At 38.2% G+C, this 18,084-nt stretch overlaps 1 pseudogene; it reads left to right on the top strand.

The window, feature by feature from the left end:
• The first annotated feature begins 10,770 nt into the window (after positions 1-10,770).
• Positions 10,771-12,222, top strand: LOC104427779 (annotated as a pseudogene).
• The last annotated feature ends 5,862 nt before the right edge of the window (positions 12,223-18,084 follow it).

The following is an 18,084-nucleotide window of genomic DNA, read 5'->3' as shown; positions in this document are numbered from 1 at the left end:
CAAAATCTGATTGACGCGAATGATGATGACAAAATGTTCCTTGAATTTGAACCTAGAATGGGTGTGGCGGCAAAGGCGAAAGGAAATCGGATGGATTTGTTTAAATCCAAGGATCAAGAAAAAGTGTATTACGGTCTGTTGAAAAGAGGGGTAATCAACCCTAGAAGTGTCGATTTTGACTTCCCCGGATTCCATCAACTTGAACCTAAGAGAGAAGTTGAATTTGCTTCAACTTGAGACTTTCGCTCGACTCTGAGACGGGTATGATCATCCTGACTGCTTATTTCTATTCAAATCTTAGCTTTTTGGATGCGAATAGAATTTCATTCGATGTTCGAGACAAAGTCTATGTGGTAGATGTGAATATATTGGCGCACATAGTTGGAGTTGAACGGGGACGCTATCTCCCAATTAAAGTCTCACCTGCTCGAACTACTCGGATCTTGTCAAAGATAGGGATGTAGATAAGAAAATTATCTATTCCTTAAATGAACGCTATCAACATTGTGCTTCACAAGATTGTGATCAATTGTCTAAGACCTAAGTCTACTTCAAAGACTTCGTGTCTCTTTCGAAGCAAAGTTGATGTATGCGATCAACTCAGATCGGAAGTTCTCTCTCCCGCACACTATTCTTTTCCATATGTACGAATCGTGTCAAAAGACAAAGGACAATTGCCTTATCCTGTGCAGTGACCAAGATCTTCGAACATCTGAATATTGAACTGCCACATACTTTTTGTGTTCGACCGTGTGATAAGATGGTGGTAGGGTTGAAAATGTTAATGAAGATGCGTCCGCAAGAACTTTCTAAGGCAATGGAGAAATTCAAAGTGAAATCTCCGATCCCGTGTGCTTCAAAAGGAAAAGGAAAGAAGGCATTTAGTGCTTCTTCGAAAAGAGGAAAAGAATTCTTATCCGGAGGATGAGGATGAAGATGAAGATGATGAAGATCCCACTATTCCAAGCACCGACAAGAACAAGACGTTCTGTGTCTTATTCGACAACTTCAGCGAAAGAAAGAGAGAAGAAGAAACAGAGAGAGAAGGAGAAAGAAGTTGAGGAAGAAAAAGAAGAAGTAAAAGATCGGTCTGACGATAAATGCGGAGAGAAGGGAAATCAAGAGATTGATCATCACTCTTCCCCTTTCGATGTCCTAGAGACAGGGGAGTTAGCGAGCAAGAGAGGTCTCCACCTCATGCCGCTGAAGATCAAAGAAAATCTCCGGAAGACCCGGAAGAAGCTCGGTCTCTCAATTGCTCAAGAAGATGATACGACAATTCCAAATCTGCAAGACCGTTCGGGAAGCGCCATCGTCGCACACACACCATCCGAGAAAGCCAATGCCAATACACGTACGGATGATTACTGTAGATCTTCGTAGTATCATGAATATTCTTCTGAAATGCGTAACCAGATATATATTCTGGATTGTGAAATCCAAGTCTTGAAGCATCTTTGGACAAGCATCTTCAGTCTCTCGGAAGAAAAATACAAAGACCTCTCTCTACAACTTCAAGCCAATGCCAAGAGAGAAGAGGTAGCTCATCTCGAGAAGATCCGAAGAAGCTCGAAGGAGTAGTCCGAGTCCATTGGGGATTTCCGGATCGTGCGCATTCCCAAGCGACATGACTCCTTTCTCACCCTCTTTTTAATGATGACAAAAGGGGAGAACCAATTTGAACAAACATTATTTATTTGACTTTTTGTGGTTATGTTTATTTTTGAGTATGACTTGAGAACTTGAACTTGAGTGTTAGACTGAATTGGTTGTGGATTTTGATGCTTGACTGGTTGCATTTATATCAAGTATTGTTACATGGTATTACTCATGAAAGACTAACCAATTTGCTGTGGATGCAGAGTCTGGTTGTTTATTAATCTTTATGAGTTAGCCATATTGCTTGAGAAATGTTTTTGCAGGTCAAAGTTGTTCAAATCTTCAAGAAAGTTTTGTCACCATCAAAAGGGGAGATTGTTGGAGAAATCTTTCCGAGAATATTTTGAAGGCGACAAAACATTTCTATCGATCTAAGTCCGGATATCGATAGTTAAAGTCTCAAGACTTTATAGTCTCAAGACTCGTTATCTCAAGACTCAAGACTCAAGACTCAAGACTCAAGACTCAAAGTTATTCTCACCGACAGTCTTTCTAATCCAGTGTTGAAGGAAATCCAAAGTCGAGGTTTATGATTGAGGATTTGATCCTATCCTCTGGATAGATTCTTTGGTTGGATAATCATTTCGGATTCTTTATATCTTATCTAAGAACGATTGAAGATCCGATGGTCGACGAAATAATCTTGGATTATTCTATTCTTGGAAACCGAGATCCCGATTGTATGGGCGAACGGATTGATGGGCTATCATCGATTCCTTATATAGCTCGGATGATCTTCTTGATTGATTCCGTCAACGGGTAGATTGGAGGAATTCCTTTGGTAAGTGCCAACGGCTATGATGGCATGAAGGAGTATAAAAGGAAGACGTTCTAGTTGTTTTAAGTGTGTGATCGATAGAAAAATTCCAGAGTCCAAGATCCTTTGATTGTTAGTTGAGACGAGCGAAATTGTATGCGAGTGTTTATACTTGGTGACGCCTTGAGCAAGTGTGGTAGATCATCTACACCTAGAAATCAAGGAAGATCAACACTTTGTAACAACTCTTTGATCATAGTGGAATCCAGCCAATCGGCTGTCGGTGCGAAAGAGTGGACGTAGGCTTGAATCAAGCCGAACCACTATAAACCGAGTGTTCAATTCTCTCTTTCCCTTACTCAGTCTTGCGATTGAATTTTCAACTGTTGCAAAGTCTCTAATTGTTTAAGTATCGTGCAAACATCGAGAAATTTTTTGTGTATACCTATTCACCCCCCTCTAGGTACTCGTACTAGCTATCTCAGATATGATATTACCTACACAAGAATCATCCAAATGTGGACAAACGCATCATAACAAAGTCATTGGTTATTGTTCGATAGTAGCTAGAAAACAGTTGGATAAAGTGTGTAAAGTACCTAGGACACCAAAAGTGAGCACCCACGGATTGTCAGTCGTGAAGATGGCCATTGTCCCACTCTCTTCCTCTCAGAAACTGAAGATATCCAAATGGAAGATTTTGAAGCTGAAAACAAATAAGGCTATGTTGTGGAAATTGTGCTCCCGTTGGCCTTGCAATTTATAGATGAGATGGAAGGCAAAAGTTATGCTAGAATATATAATTTGTGATAGTTGTTGATTAAAGAGAGAGTTGTCCAAAATATCATAAAACCTATTGTATTGCCGCCAATCAAGTCCTAAACTTTTCAATTTGTCGAATGTAGTCCTAAATCTTTTGACGATTTTATGTAATTCATTAGGTCAATTTAAAGCGAAAATTGCTGATATGACAATCTAGTCAGCACCAAATGTCTTATGTAGTATAGCTGGTGATTGACGTGGGTGATTTTAAATGACATGATGTCTTTTTGCAATATTTCTTTTTATGAGTTCTCTAATTGTCTTTTTTTTTTTCTTATTGCACTGTTCAGCTTTTTGTTCGCCAGTTATCGAAGCCTTGGCAATGGTTTACGAAGGCCGTTGGTCACAAGTGAGGGCAACCCTTGCGTTAGCCACCCCTTGCAAGGGCATCAAGGCCTTGCCAAATTTGGCTAGGATTACCATAGCTTATGGCCAATAGCTTTGCCTAGATTTGGCAAGGGCTATGATGCTCACTTGTGACCGGTAGAGGAAAAAGATGAACAATAGCATAGGATAAAAAAAAGAAGCAAAAAGAAAAGAAAAGAAAAGAAAATTTAGAAATTCTTGACTCAATGCAAGGTGGCGTCATTTCATATAAAATTGTTCGCATTAGCTATCGGCTTGGCATTAAGCAGACCATTGTCAGCGATATTTAGTTTAAATTGACCGGATTAACTAATTGAAAATTGTCAAAAGATTTATGGCTATATTAATCAAAATTGATAAATTTAGAAATGAATTCACCGTCGTTTAATAAATTTAAGATATTTTGGATAATTTTTATGTTGATGAAGTGGAGTAATAGATATGAACTTATCACGTCATTTAAAGTGTCGATTATGTTGATGGACATGATATCTTTTAATATTGTAAATGGAGATAATGATCATCTAATAATTGCTGGTGTCATGGCGCAGGGGGGTGATCGTGCGCCCGTACGTAACGCCAGCACCTTATCGTGGCATAATTCTATATTCGACACTTTACAGGACTCGAGTCGAGGTCACGTGTACTTCACTGCCAAATATTTCCACCTCGGCTTGATCACGTGACCACTACTGTTGAAGGATTTTTATGAGCTAAGTATACTAAAATCGTTTCACGTAATTGATATATAAAGTGATGTGACATTATATTTATCGACTGTGACCCATTTATTTAAATGCATACTTGCAATCTGTTATGTTATCTAATATATCAATTCCATATATCACATTCTTAGATAGCTTACCATTACAAATATTAATTTGATATACCTATGGCGATGTATTGGGCTAATAATGTGAAAGGAAGAAATGAGGGGACAACAGAAGTCACTAATCAACATATGTTTCTATATAAGAGGTCATAAAACTTGGTAAAGTGCGTGTAAAACACTCTATTAGGAGTAACCTAATCACACACAACCTTGTTGTAAAGTAAGTGAATTTTGCATTTTTAATTCTCGAGTGTTATCCATGCCTTTAATTCATCTTTCCTCTCTTTTTTCGCTTGTTTGGTGGAAACTCTAGGAAGGGGGGAGTTGTTGCATGCTCTATATAGATCATGTGGAACGATATATCTCTATAGTTTTGTAGACCATATAATAACTATTCGTAGAAAGGTAATCACAGGAGGTCACGACCTCTTCGCCAAAATTCTTATTCAAATACTATGAAATATGCATATGCAATAAATATATATAGGAGAATAACAATAACAACAACGAAATTTGTCACAAACTTAATTTTAAAAAATTATAGTAAAGTGAAATCTGCAAATAGGCAAGTAATGAGTTCAAATTACTCTTGTTGTGGTCAATAACGTAACATTTAGCATTGCATGTTTTGTTACTCTCATCCGATATGTATGAAATTGTATTTTCCTTTTTTATTATCGTTGTTTTATTGCATGAGATTGATTATTTAAGGACCTTGTGTGCGTCATTGTATACATATTGTTCGCTTTAGACACTAAGTACTTACGATTTTATTCGTCTCGAAACAGCTCTGAGCCTTATCAACTAGTTCAGGACTCTTCTCTAAACGATGTGAGAGAGGAGACATGCGCTTTGCCTCGCCTGCGTATTGTCAAGGCAATCTTAATCCATCCCTCCATACTGTCCCAAGTCTAGGTTGTCATATTCTCCATTTCTATGGCACAACACCCTTGTTGTGGCCCTACACGTTGCGAAAATCGGCTCTAATACCACTTATAAGGACCTTGGGCTGTCACTATACACATAGTCCCTTTTGGACATTAAATTTTCATGATTTTGTTTTTGTCAGGACAGCTCATACTACTTCAAGAAAACGCGTATGTACAATCAGAGGGACACAAGCCTTATCAACTAGCTTAGAACTCCCCTTAAGCAATGTGGGATATGAAACATGTGCTTAGCCTCGCTCGCGTACTACCGAGGCAATCTTAGTCCGTCTCTCCGTACTACCTCGAGTCTAGGTTATCACAAATTATATATTGATTTTATTTATACACGTCCTCATCCACATTAATTATATAATGATGTTATATATAGACATGTCTTCAATCACATAGAAATCTTAGATACTTACAAAATGTTAAACTAAATAGGGTGTTGCCTACGTTTCTACTTGAGTGAAAAGTAATAGAAAAAAAAAATAATTTACGACATTTTATACAATCATCTAGCCATCAAGAAAATAATGATTTATCTAGTCAAAATAATAAGGAGATAAGTACTTTGCAAGTCTTACAACTTGTCACATTGATCCAATTAAGTCATTCCGTTGATTATACTTTTTAAAAATTTTATGATTTGATTGTACTTTTGTAATAAATTTTAGGACTTTTAGTATATTTATTCCAATAATAAATCAAGATGAAGTGGTAAAAAAAAAAGAATTTGCAATGTTAGCATACTGAACTTAGTATATATTGAAAAGACGAATTAAAAATTATATATTTTATCTTAAGTAAGTAATGCTAAATTCGCTACAAAGAAAATTTAACTCTACACATTAGATAATGGTGGAGAAAATTTCTTGTAGTACTTATTCACACCAAGAAGCTATATTCTAGTAGCAATTTTACATTATTGTATATTGGTTATTAGGATATGTCTCGTGCATTAGCTTATTGAATTCAAGAGAGCCTGGTACAATCTATCAAGATCTCAGGTGGATCGACGTCTACTCTTAATGTCGAAGGATTGGGATGAGTCAGGGTCACAGCTAGATCGCAGTTTTAACAATCGTACAGACGTCAAGAGGATAACCTTTGATCCCTCCGTCCCGGGAGTGACGTCTTGTCATCCCACCCATCTTCCACGCACCCCTCCCATAAAAAATGGAAGACAGGTGGTTTCGGATCGATTTGCGCCTCCCTTTTTCGCTCTGAGTGGCGGATCATTCGGGGTCTTTATATCGTTTCGTATGGCTAATCAAAAGCATTATTTAATGGTATTATTGCGCTCTATCACCGAAAAGGAGTTACCCTCCTTGACCGTGATGTCAGCATTAATCTTATCGCGGATTGCATGCTTTGTAACATGCATCTTATACGAGAACATGTACTAGTGTACCCTTGACATATAAACTCTTCTCCCAGATTCGTTTGATGGAATTTGCATTTGAAGTTTCGTGCGCCAAAAAGCTGGAGAGATCTCAACGTGGGTAGGCTCGGCTCGAGGTTCAGTGTGGAATTATAATATGAGATGGCCACTTGGTGGGATAAGAGCTGATAAAGAGTCTCGAACAATGATCCGACAATTGTGTAATCATTGGTGCTGCTATATATATAAGTAGCAATTGGCACATGCTTCGTTTTTGGCTTTAGATATTTATGTGACCTCTCCATAGTGGAGAAAATTATTCAAAAATAAAATTATTCAAAAAGTCATAAATCTATTATAATTTAACTAATTTAATTCTTTGCCTTTTTTCCAATGCTGGCAAGCATCAGCAGCAACCATCACCCGCCATGATGGCTTCACTCAAGGCCATCACCTTACCGACTTCGGGTGAGGGTGCCAAGGCCCTCACCAAATCTGGGCGAGGGTTGTCCCCAACTGATGAGGCGCGATGTCTGAATGAACTCAATTGACAAATTATCAAAAAGTTAAAGAGTTGTCCACTTTAAAAAATAACAAAAAATAAAAAAAGAAACATAAAAAATAAAAAAAATAAAAAAAATACAAAGGTTGTCTATTTTAGTTCTAGCACATATAGAAAATTGGCTAAATAGACTCAATTAGCGAATCGTCAGAAAGTTTGAGACTCAATCGACAAAATGTCAATTTGTTTATAATTCAATTAGCAAAACTATCTTGACCCAAAAATATTGACAAAATTGAAAGGTTTAAGACTAAATTGGTCAAAGTGTGATAGGTTTAGGTCCTTTTAAACAATTTTCCCCCTCTAACATGTGCTTGCGTAAATGCTCTGATTGGGAGTAGTATCATTGTCCAAATTAATGGAGGAGTCGTCGATTGCGGAAAAGGGTTTTAACTTTTGAAGCAACCGTGGGCGCGAGGAACGTCGATGATTGAAGTAATCCACTTGTCACAAATCCCTTACGAGGACATCTTTTTCAGAACAGCAACAACTTGATGTTATCTATCAGCCAACGCTGGTCAAACATTACAATTCGACGTCGAATGAAGTTCGGATTATCACCATCCATTTGTACTTTGGAATCGTGTACTCTCCCGAGTCAAAGGCAATAGGCCTTTAACAAAGCACTTCTTTGAAATGAAGGGAATATAATAAAGAGAGAAACTGCCGAGTCTCGAAATTCATATTCCATTGTGACAGGGAAATGGCATGAGAGTAGAAAGCATAAGTTCCATCTGACATCAAGCATATCCTTAACCAAAAGAGATGTGCGGTCCCGAAATAAGTGCTCGGACATCGTAACATGGAGTGTGTAAATGGGCCACCATTATCTTCTCACCTTTGCAATTGCGTTCTAACTGTTTGGAGAATTGATAATTTATTGTTAGGTGATCAATGATGAATGGGTGCCCCGATCAATCTTGGAATTTGTATGATCACATGTGGTTAATTCATGGGCCATTGGTCTTGGTGGTAAGGCTGTGTTGCAACATAACATGCATGTGTAATCAAGTAACCTAATATCAAGTTTCAAGTTTCACGTGTTAAAATATAATATTAAATCATGTTTTCGTCTAATAATTTAGGTTTTTAGAATAGTTAGTAGTGGACTCATAAAGTCTCATATAGTATTAGAGTGAAGGTCTTAAGTTCAAATCTTTCCAAGCCCTTATTTGTTGTCATAAAATAAAACTGATGGAAAGCCAGATGGAAGAAGAAAAGGGTAGAAAAGTGTATTGCTTTCTCATATCAAAGATGTATGTGTACAACCATACTGTATATTTGATATCAATTAGTGCCAAAGATATCTTCATCATATCAATTAGTGTAATAGTATCTCCGACATATCTCCGACACTCTCCCTCAAGCTGGTGGTCTATACACATTAAGGACGCCTAGCTTGCTAGTAGATACATATGTTGCCTTTGATATAAAGGTTTGGTGAAGATTTTTGTAGGCCGCTCTGTTGTTCTTATTCCCTTTGTCTTAATCACTCTATCCTAGAGTTTGTCTATGATGAAAGGACAATTGGTTTCTATATGCTTCGTTGTTTCATAAAAAAATTGGATTTACTGTGAGTTTAAGCACAACATCATTGTCATATACCGAGACTCTAGACAATTTCACAACTAGTTTTCACCATTGCTCAATATTCTGCTTTAGCGGACAATAACGAAATAGTTGATTGTTTCTTTGTTTTCCATAAGAGCAGTGGGTTTTCCAATTTGACACAAAATTCTGTAATAGATTTTCTACTCATAGGACAAATGGCATAATCCGTGTCACAATATGCCATCAGGTCCATGTTGTTATCTTGGAACAATAATATTTCTAATCTCGGATATCCTTTTAAGTGCTGCACCACTTTCAACGCTACATTCATGTGAGACTATTTTGGGCCATGCATGAATTTACTGAGGATTTCTATTGAGTAGCATATGTCGGGTCTAGTCATGGTGAGATAATTGAGTTTCCCAACAAGTCTCTGATATATAGAGAGGTCCTTGAGTAAAGGATCCTCATTTAGTGGTGACAATTCTTTGTCATATTCTGACGTTGTCAACTTGGCAGTTTGCTCAATTGGGATGATTGCTAGTTTGGAACCTAATAGTTCTACCTTCCAGATAATCTCTTTGACAAATTCGTGCCGACTAAGGCTAATTCCTTTATCTGATTGTGCGATTTCCATCTCAAGAAAATATTTGGGAGATCCCAAATCTTTAATGTGAAGAGTGGAATGCAAGTATTTCTTGAACTTTGTGATGACAAAGTCATCATTCTCCATGATCAGTATATCATCAACATATATTAATAAATAAATGGATGATGTCCCTCGGTTCCAAGTGAATAGGCCATAGTTGTGTGTTTGATTGCTTGAATTCTGCTGTTGTGAATGGAGCAGTAAATTTGGGATACCACTGATGGAAAGCTTGTTTGAGTTCATATAGGGATTTTCACAAACGACATACTCAATTCTCTCTCTGACTGCATAAATATATATATTCCAAGATCCACTACTACTTTAAGATCTCGAGGGCTTTTAATAACCTGCGGAATTAAGAGGGGTGAATTAGGGAGAGCTAGCGCAGTTTTCTATTTAGTTTTATAACGAGGCGTACTCCAAACACAAAAACTCAAAGTGACGTGATATCACATAATGGATCCGGGGCAAACACTTTTAATATATGTTCTTCCACAAGAGTTAGAAACATATAATTGTCACGAGATCACACGTTGCCACTTGTCCCAGTACAGGAAAATGGATGTTACATTCATCCTATGCACGTGAGACAGTCAAAAAAGCTGTTGCAGATGGAGCACGATACCATCGAGTTCTTTTCACATTGGATTTATTAAGCCGAAAAGGTTTGCCTTTCATAGTTCAAGGGACATGCGAATCTTGATCGGGAGCCACCCGTCGTCCATTAATGTGGGAGGCACAGAACATTGTGCCGTGATAGGTCGCTAAGCGGATGGATTCACATCACCCTCTCAACGTCTGATAAAGAAAGGGAGTCTTAAACGACAAACGTCTAAAAACCTACAGAAAAGATATGAAAACCTAAGTTATTTAAGAAGCTCGAATGCATGGTGGGATGTCCAGGTGAAAGGGGAAGAGAAAGTCTCTAATAAGTAAGTTTGGCAGAAAATATTGATAAATTTAGAAAACATCTGACTAGGTGTTGATCTTTCGGGTGCACAGTCTGTCTGTGCTACACCACCCAACCAATTATTCTGGGTGATTATAATACTCCACATCAAGGCCCAAGATGGTGTGGTCTTTCTCCTCTATATATATTGCATGGCCTGCGTGACAAGTGTTCACACAGCACAGCTCATCACTGAGGGCTAGAGACATAACTGGGGCATCCTGTGTTGAGCTGCGAAATCTTTCATTCTCAAATATTTCCTTCAGTTGAGATGCCACCCTTGATTTCCTGAGAAGTAGAGAGAGGGGCAATGGCCATTTTCTCGACCGATAATCCCTGGGCTTTTGCTTTTGGCCTCCTAGGTATATAGTTTTAGCTTGACATGATCTGACTTGTAATCTCACTTAGTATCTTCATCAAACTAGGGTTAACATGCATATTATACTTGTGCCATCACTAACCCCTATTTCATCAAGATATTGATTTCCTCGCAAGGCCATGGACTGATTCATTTGTCATCTTTTTTTAATAATTCTTTGTCCCAGGTAATCTCATATCTTTCGTGGTCTTTTTGGCCCTAGTGTAAGTTCATCCTCTTGATCATTTTTTTTGTTTAGCTTAACAGAAGCCTCTGGAAGTATGAACATGAACGAGTGGCTAATAGGATTATTGCAATCCTTTTCTTGCTTATGTTGGCAGACCAACATTTTATAGGGTATGCAAGAGGAAGTCGACCGAAGGGTTTCAATCAGTTCCGTACGTAGTTTCTTTGCTCAGCGCCATGCTCTGGCTATACTATGCGTCCATCAACTCTGAGTCCAATGATTTCCTTCTCATCACCGTCAACTCAGTGGGATGTGTCATAAAGACCATCTACGTTGCTCTCTACCTTGCTTATGCTCCTAAAAAAGCTAAGGTACGAACTAACCTATCTAATCACATATAAATGATAGTCACAATTCAAACCTGGTTGATATGTAACGACATAAGTTGTTAAGGAAGGTATTTTAATGATAAATGCTCGCATGCACGCATTCATGCAGATATTTACAGTGAAGCTGATGGTGACGGGCTTTGGAGGGTTTTGTTCCTTTCTACTCTTGTTCCACTTCTTAACAAAAGGATCAACCAGGGTCCAACTTCTTGGGTGGCTTGTGTTCGATTCTCCATCATCGTTTTCGCAGCTCCTTTAAGTGTTATGGTGAATCACTGGAGTAATTCTTGATTTCTTATTTTTTAATTTCCCTATTTATACTTTTCTTCATGCACAATGCTACTAAGTTATGTGAGACAAGTTTTGCATGACATTGATTTTTGACAAATATTGTGCAGAGAATGGTGATCCGAGCCAAAAGCGTAGAGTTCATGCCCTTCTCTCTCTCATTTTCCCTCACTCTCAGCGCTGTAACTTGGCTCCTCTACGGTCTATTCCTCAAGGACATCCACATTGTGGTATGCATCGACTTTCAGCAAATACTAATGCTAAAGAGTTTTCTATTACCCAAAGAAAAAAGTTTGTCGAGGAGACTACAGTTTAGATATCGCTTTATTTTCTGATATACATTCATTAACACAAGTATGATCATTCTTATAGGTTCCAAGCGTACTAGGTTTTATCCTTGGAGTGCTTCAGATGGGACTGTATCTGATATACAGGAAGAGGAATGTGATGGTCTTGGAGGAGCCCCATTATTTAGGTGGTGCTAAGCCAATTACCGATACTCAAAGTTGCAGTGTCGCCTCTGATGATGTCACCATCTGAGAAATCGAGAATGCAAATGATGAGGAACGAATTTAGATGATGATGATGATAGAGAATGAACTCAGCAGGCGAAGGATCTGTACAAGAAATGTTCTTCTTTTATATCTTTGTATTAGAGTCTTATATATTGAGAAATCAAATGCAACTGAGCAATTTGAATCCCCTGTTCTTCCCTCTCCTCTATTCTCCTTATCTTCACTTAGACGAGCTTGACTCTTTTCTATATATACGAAGAGAAGCTAGAGAACTAATAACAGAACAAACGATCTAACCGACTTGAACTAACAAACTTTTACAGCTATTTACAACAGAACAGCAACTTTGACAAATCAAGCTTGGCAATCCACGTCTTCTATATTGTATAATCTTCACCGTTGATAAGACTGGCTATCCGTGTCTTCTACATCAACTCATGACAGTCTTATGGTGATCCTCATCTTCTAGTGTTGACCCGCAGCTGACTTTCGATGTAGCAGAGTAAGATAAGGATCTTGATCCTTTAACATCCCCCCTCAAATTGGGAAGGGTGAATGATCCGATTCCCAATTTGGTTCGGAGAGTAACATGAGCTAATCATGAGAGTGACTTAGTAAATATCAGCTAATTGAAGATGAGTAGAGATATATTGAACACGAATAGATCCAGAAGAAACTTTCTCACGTACAAAGTGAAAGTCAACTTCAATGTGCTTAGTTCGAGCATGCAGTATTGGATTGGCTGTAAGAGAAATTGCTGATATGTTGTCATAGAATAAGGATGTAGGTGAGTGAAGAGAGATACCAATGTCTCGTAACACAAAGCTTATCCAGGTGAGTTCAGCAGTTGTCGAAGCAAGTGCTCGATATTCTGCTTCAGTGGAGGATCTGGAAACAGTAGGTTGTTTCTTGGCTAACCATGAAAGTAGATTAGATCCAAGAAATGTGCAAAACCCAGTTGTGGAACGTCATGTGATTGTACAACCGGCCCAATCAGCATCTGAAAACCCATAGAGGTTTACTGAACTTTGAGAATGAAGATAGATCCCAAGATGTATAGTACCCTTGACATATCGAAGGACTCTTTTTAACTGATGAAAGTCTGCCACTGTAGGATTTTGCATCTTTTGACAAAGAAGATTGGTAGCAAAAGCTAGGTCTGGTCGAGTAATGGTCAAGTACTGAAGACCACCAACCAAGCTTCTGTACTCCACAGGATCTGTGAGCTGATTTGTAGTATCAGCCATGGAAATTGATCGAAGTGGCAAGGGTGTTGAGATTGGTTTACAATCAGCCATATGAGCTCGTTTCAGCAAGTTAGTGGCATATTTTGTTTGGCATAGGAATAGTTTCTGTGAAGTACATTTGGCTTCAATGCCCAAAAAATAGTGAAGATATCCGAGGTCCTTCATATGGAAGTGAAGACTAAGCTGTTGAATTAAGGTAGTTAAGAGCTGGGGTGAACTACTAGTCAAGATGATATCATCAACATATAGTAGTAATAAGATTGTATGTGATTTAGCATGAAGAACAAACAAGGAGGGATCTGCTGTGCTACAGAAGAAGCCACTTTCAAGTAAAAATTTGCTGAATTTATCGAACCAAGCTCTTGGGGCTTGTCGAAGACCATATAAGGACTTTTGAAGCAGACAAACATAACTTGGCTTCTGAGGGTGTATAAAGCCAGGTGGCTGGTCCATGTATACAATCTCATTCAAATCTCCATGGAGAAAAGCATTCTTAACATCAAGTTGATGTATTGGCCACTGTTTTATCATAGCTAGAGACAGCACTATCCGGATTGTTGTGTGTTTCACAACAGGGTTGAAGGTCTCAGTGAAGTCTAGTCCTGCTTCTTGGTGAAAGCCTTTGGCGACTAGACGAGCTTTTAGTCTGTCAAGAGTCCCATCTGGTGCGAGTTTGGTCTTATACACCCACTTACAGCCTATCACATTCATCTGGTCAGTTTTGGGAACTAATGTCCAGGTTTGGTTTTCATCTAGAGTATCCATTTCTTCTTTCATAGCCCTATACCAAGCTTTATTAGCTAAGGCTGATTTGATAGACCGTGGTTCCATAGGAACTTGATACTCAGCTAAACAAGCATACTTTGGATTTGGTTTTCTAATCCCAGACTTCAGTCAAGTCTGCATATGATGATTATTAATAGTACCTTGAGAAGAAGACAGAGTAGAATTGTAGTGCTCTTCACCAGAACTACTGTCAGCTGGTAGATCATTGTGTGAAGATGAAGAGCTGGTAGTATGTTGTCCTTGAGTGGTAGATAGATCTGTAGACATACTATCTATTGAAGTTAAGACCGGTTGTTCATCTGTTGTGCTTTCATTCTGTAAATGTATCGAGGAAATGGTCTGAGGTTGTTGTCTACTATATAAGTGATGATTATAACAATCATCTATATCAGGATGAAGCTAATTTATGATTGACTGATGAAGAGGACCATTGTCTGTTGACTCTGTTCTTGGAGGTTCGAAGAAATGCATCCCTCCAATCCATTGTTTGTATAGATTTGTATACTGTCCATACTCATTGGCCAACCTCTTTGTAAAAGGATAAGAAAGTTCATCAAAGACAACATGTCTACTGATATACACACGATTATCAGTGGGTACAAGACATCGATATCCTTTGTGCAGATTACTGTAACCCAAAAAGATACAGGGAAGAGATTGAGGATCAAATTTGTGGCTTGCATATGGTCTCAAGCAAGGATAGCAAGCACAGCCAAACACCCTTAAATGATCATACCTTGGCTGTCTATTATGAAGTTTATTATAGGGTGTATCCATCTTCAGTTTTGATGTGGGGAGAATATTTATAATGTAATTAGCTGTCGCAAAGGCATCCACCCAAAATTTTAGTGGAACTTTTGAGTGATATAGCATAGCTAACCCCAGTTCAACTATATGTCGATGTTTTCTTTCTGAGACCCCATTCTGTTATGGTGTGTGAGGACAAGATATAAGCTGTTTTATCCCATAGTTTTTCAGATGAGTTTGGAACCTGTTGCTTACGAACTCTCCTCCCCCATCACTCTGGAAGGTTTTAATCTGATGATTGTATTGCCGTTCAACTAGCTTTTGGAATTGAACAAATATGTCATAGAACTCAGACTTCAACTTCATAGGATATAACCAGTTGTATCGAGAAAAACTATCAACAAAAATCACATAATATCTAAAATTTTGAATTGAACATACTGGTGAGGGTCCCCAAATGTCACAATGAACCTTTTCCAATGGAAGACTTGACACAGAATCCGACAAAGGAAAAGATAGAGCTGTACTTTTTGCTATTTGACAACTACTGCATACATTCGTAGATGTTGAATTAAAATGTATCAGCTTCTGTTTCTGCAAATGTTTCACAACCTATGCATTTGTGTGAACTAATCTCTGGTGCCATGTGTCTTCATTGACTATCCTTTTCCTCTGAGTAAAGAAAGCTTCTGTAGTTTGTGGATTAACTTGATAAAGCCCTCTAGTTTTCCTTCCGAGCTTCACCATTATTTTGGTATTGTTGTCCTTTACATAAACACCAGTTTTATCAAAGGTGAACGAGCAAGGATAGTCATCTGTAAGCTTAGATACTGAAAGAAGGTTCTTCTTTATCTCTAGAACAATTAGGACATCATTAAGAGGTAATGTACTACCCTTTGTATTCAGCCAAGTATCGCCAATATATGTTACAGGTAAACATGATCCATTGCCTGCCATAACAGTATCATATCCTTGATATTTAGAAAGAGTATGAAGCATACCAGGATTGGCACTGATGTGGGCTGTAGCTCCAGTATCAGGATACCATTCGCTTCTTGTTGAATCTTCAATATGCATTGCTGTTAAAGCTGCTGGAATGTCTTCTGCTTGATAAGAGTTGTCAAACCGATACCAGCAGCGAAGAGCATCATGTCCAGATCGTTTACATATTTGACATTCCAGTCGAATACTACTTGTTTCTTTCTCATCCTGTAAGTTCTTATTTGAGTTTACAGAAGGATAAGTTTTGATGTTTTGGTACCTTTGAGAGTAAGTAGTATAGGGTCTGAATCCTTGATTCGTTGTAGAGATAATATTTCTCTGTCTAGGGTATTGATCTCCTTGTCCTTGGTTTAAGATATCTGTTCTATAATTCTGACTTCTTTCAGTGTAACCAAACCCACGACCTCTGTTATTAACAGCTCTGCCACGACCATAGCTTCGACCTCCTATGCAACTTCCTCTTTGAGATATAAATCCAGAAGTTTGAGAGATGTAATCTCCATTATTGTTTTCTTTAGGCTGTAACTGAGACTGTTTTTGCCCAAAATAGGCCAAATTCGGGTTGAACTGATTCCTGGAGTAGGTCTTCAGTCTTGATTCAAACCTTTCTAATTGGGCAATAACCTCATCATACACAGGTTGAGGCTTTAAGCAATATATGGTGGTTTGAAAGTTTTCATAATCAGGGCCTAAACCTTCCAAAACACCAAACATTTTGGTTATTTCATCCACCGGTTTGCCTATTGCATTCAACTGATCACATATGGATTTATATTCCCTGAGATAAACAGAGAGGGTTTGTTCATGCTTTTGGCATGATTGCAGTTTTCCCCTCAGTTCGAACTCTCTAGCAATTGACTTCTGTGTAAATCGTTTCAGAAGAGTTTGCCATACTTCAGATGATGTTTCTAATCCGATTATTAAGCTCGAATATTTTCAGAACAGCCCCACTGATCCATGATGATATCAACTGATCTGTTCTAGTCCAATCGGTATAATCTGGATTGATAAGATCAGCTTCACAACCTTCATCCTCTCTCTGCAGCATTCGAGGAGGCGAAGGAATATCACCATTAACAAAACCAAAAAGATCTTGACTTTTCAGAAATCTTTGGATTTGAGCTTGCCACAACAGGAAGTTGTCTTCAGCAAGTTTGATTGTGACAAAATTCGAGATATTCACATGTATTGGAAAGGAGTACTTTGGTGTTCTGATCGCCATTGTTACGATCCTTTAGCTTGAAGAAGAGGATAACAGTAATACTATGAACTCCGATATGATTACCTTGATATAGAGAGTTTCTGGAGCTTCAGATCTTCTGTCTTGATGCAAAAACCTATTGGTGAATGGATCTTTTCATTTAGATGCAGTAGAACCAGCTCTGATACCATGAGAAATCGAGAATGCAAATGATGAGGAACGAATTCAGATGATGATGATGATAGAGAATGAACTCAGCAGGCGAAGGATCTGTACAAGAAATGTTCTTCTTTTATATCTTTGTATCAGAGTCTTATATATTGAGAAATCAAATGCAACTGAGCAATTTGAATCCCTTTCTTCCCTCTCCTCTATTCTCCTTATCTTCACTTAGACGAGCTTGACTCTTTTCTATATATACGAAGAGAAGCTAGAGAACTAATAACAGAACAAACGATCTAACCGACTTGAACTAACAAACTTTTACAGCTATTTACAACAGAACAGCAACTTTGACAAATCAAGCTTGGCAATCCACGTCTTCTGTATTGTATAATCTTCACCGTTGATAAGACTGGCTATCCGTGTCTTCTACATCAACTCATGACAGTCTTATGGTGATCCTCATCTTCTAGTGTTGACCCGCAGCTAACTTTCGATGTAGCAGAGTAAGATAAGGATCTTGATCCTTTAACACCATCGACGTTGATGAGGTCAAGGAGAGGAAAGATGATGTATATGAGGGTGAGACAAGCTTTGAAGCTTCCGAGAATGGACCAGTGGTGAATATTTCATGTGAAGTTTAACAATGGTTAAGCCGCTGCATATGTCTGTTGTTGTCTTTACAGTAGCTAGTTAAGCTAATTTACTTCTTTCTTCTTTGTTGTTAATGTACGCATCGTTA

This window comes from Eucalyptus grandis, chromosome 11 (assembly GCF_016545825.1).
Source record: "Eucalyptus grandis isolate ANBG69807.140 chromosome 11, ASM1654582v1, whole genome shotgun sequence".
NCBI lineage: Eukaryota > Viridiplantae > Streptophyta > Magnoliopsida > Myrtales > Myrtaceae > Eucalyptus > Eucalyptus grandis.
The sequence above is the reverse complement of the archived record's forward strand: the minus strand, read 5'-3'. Positions and strand labels throughout refer to the sequence as shown.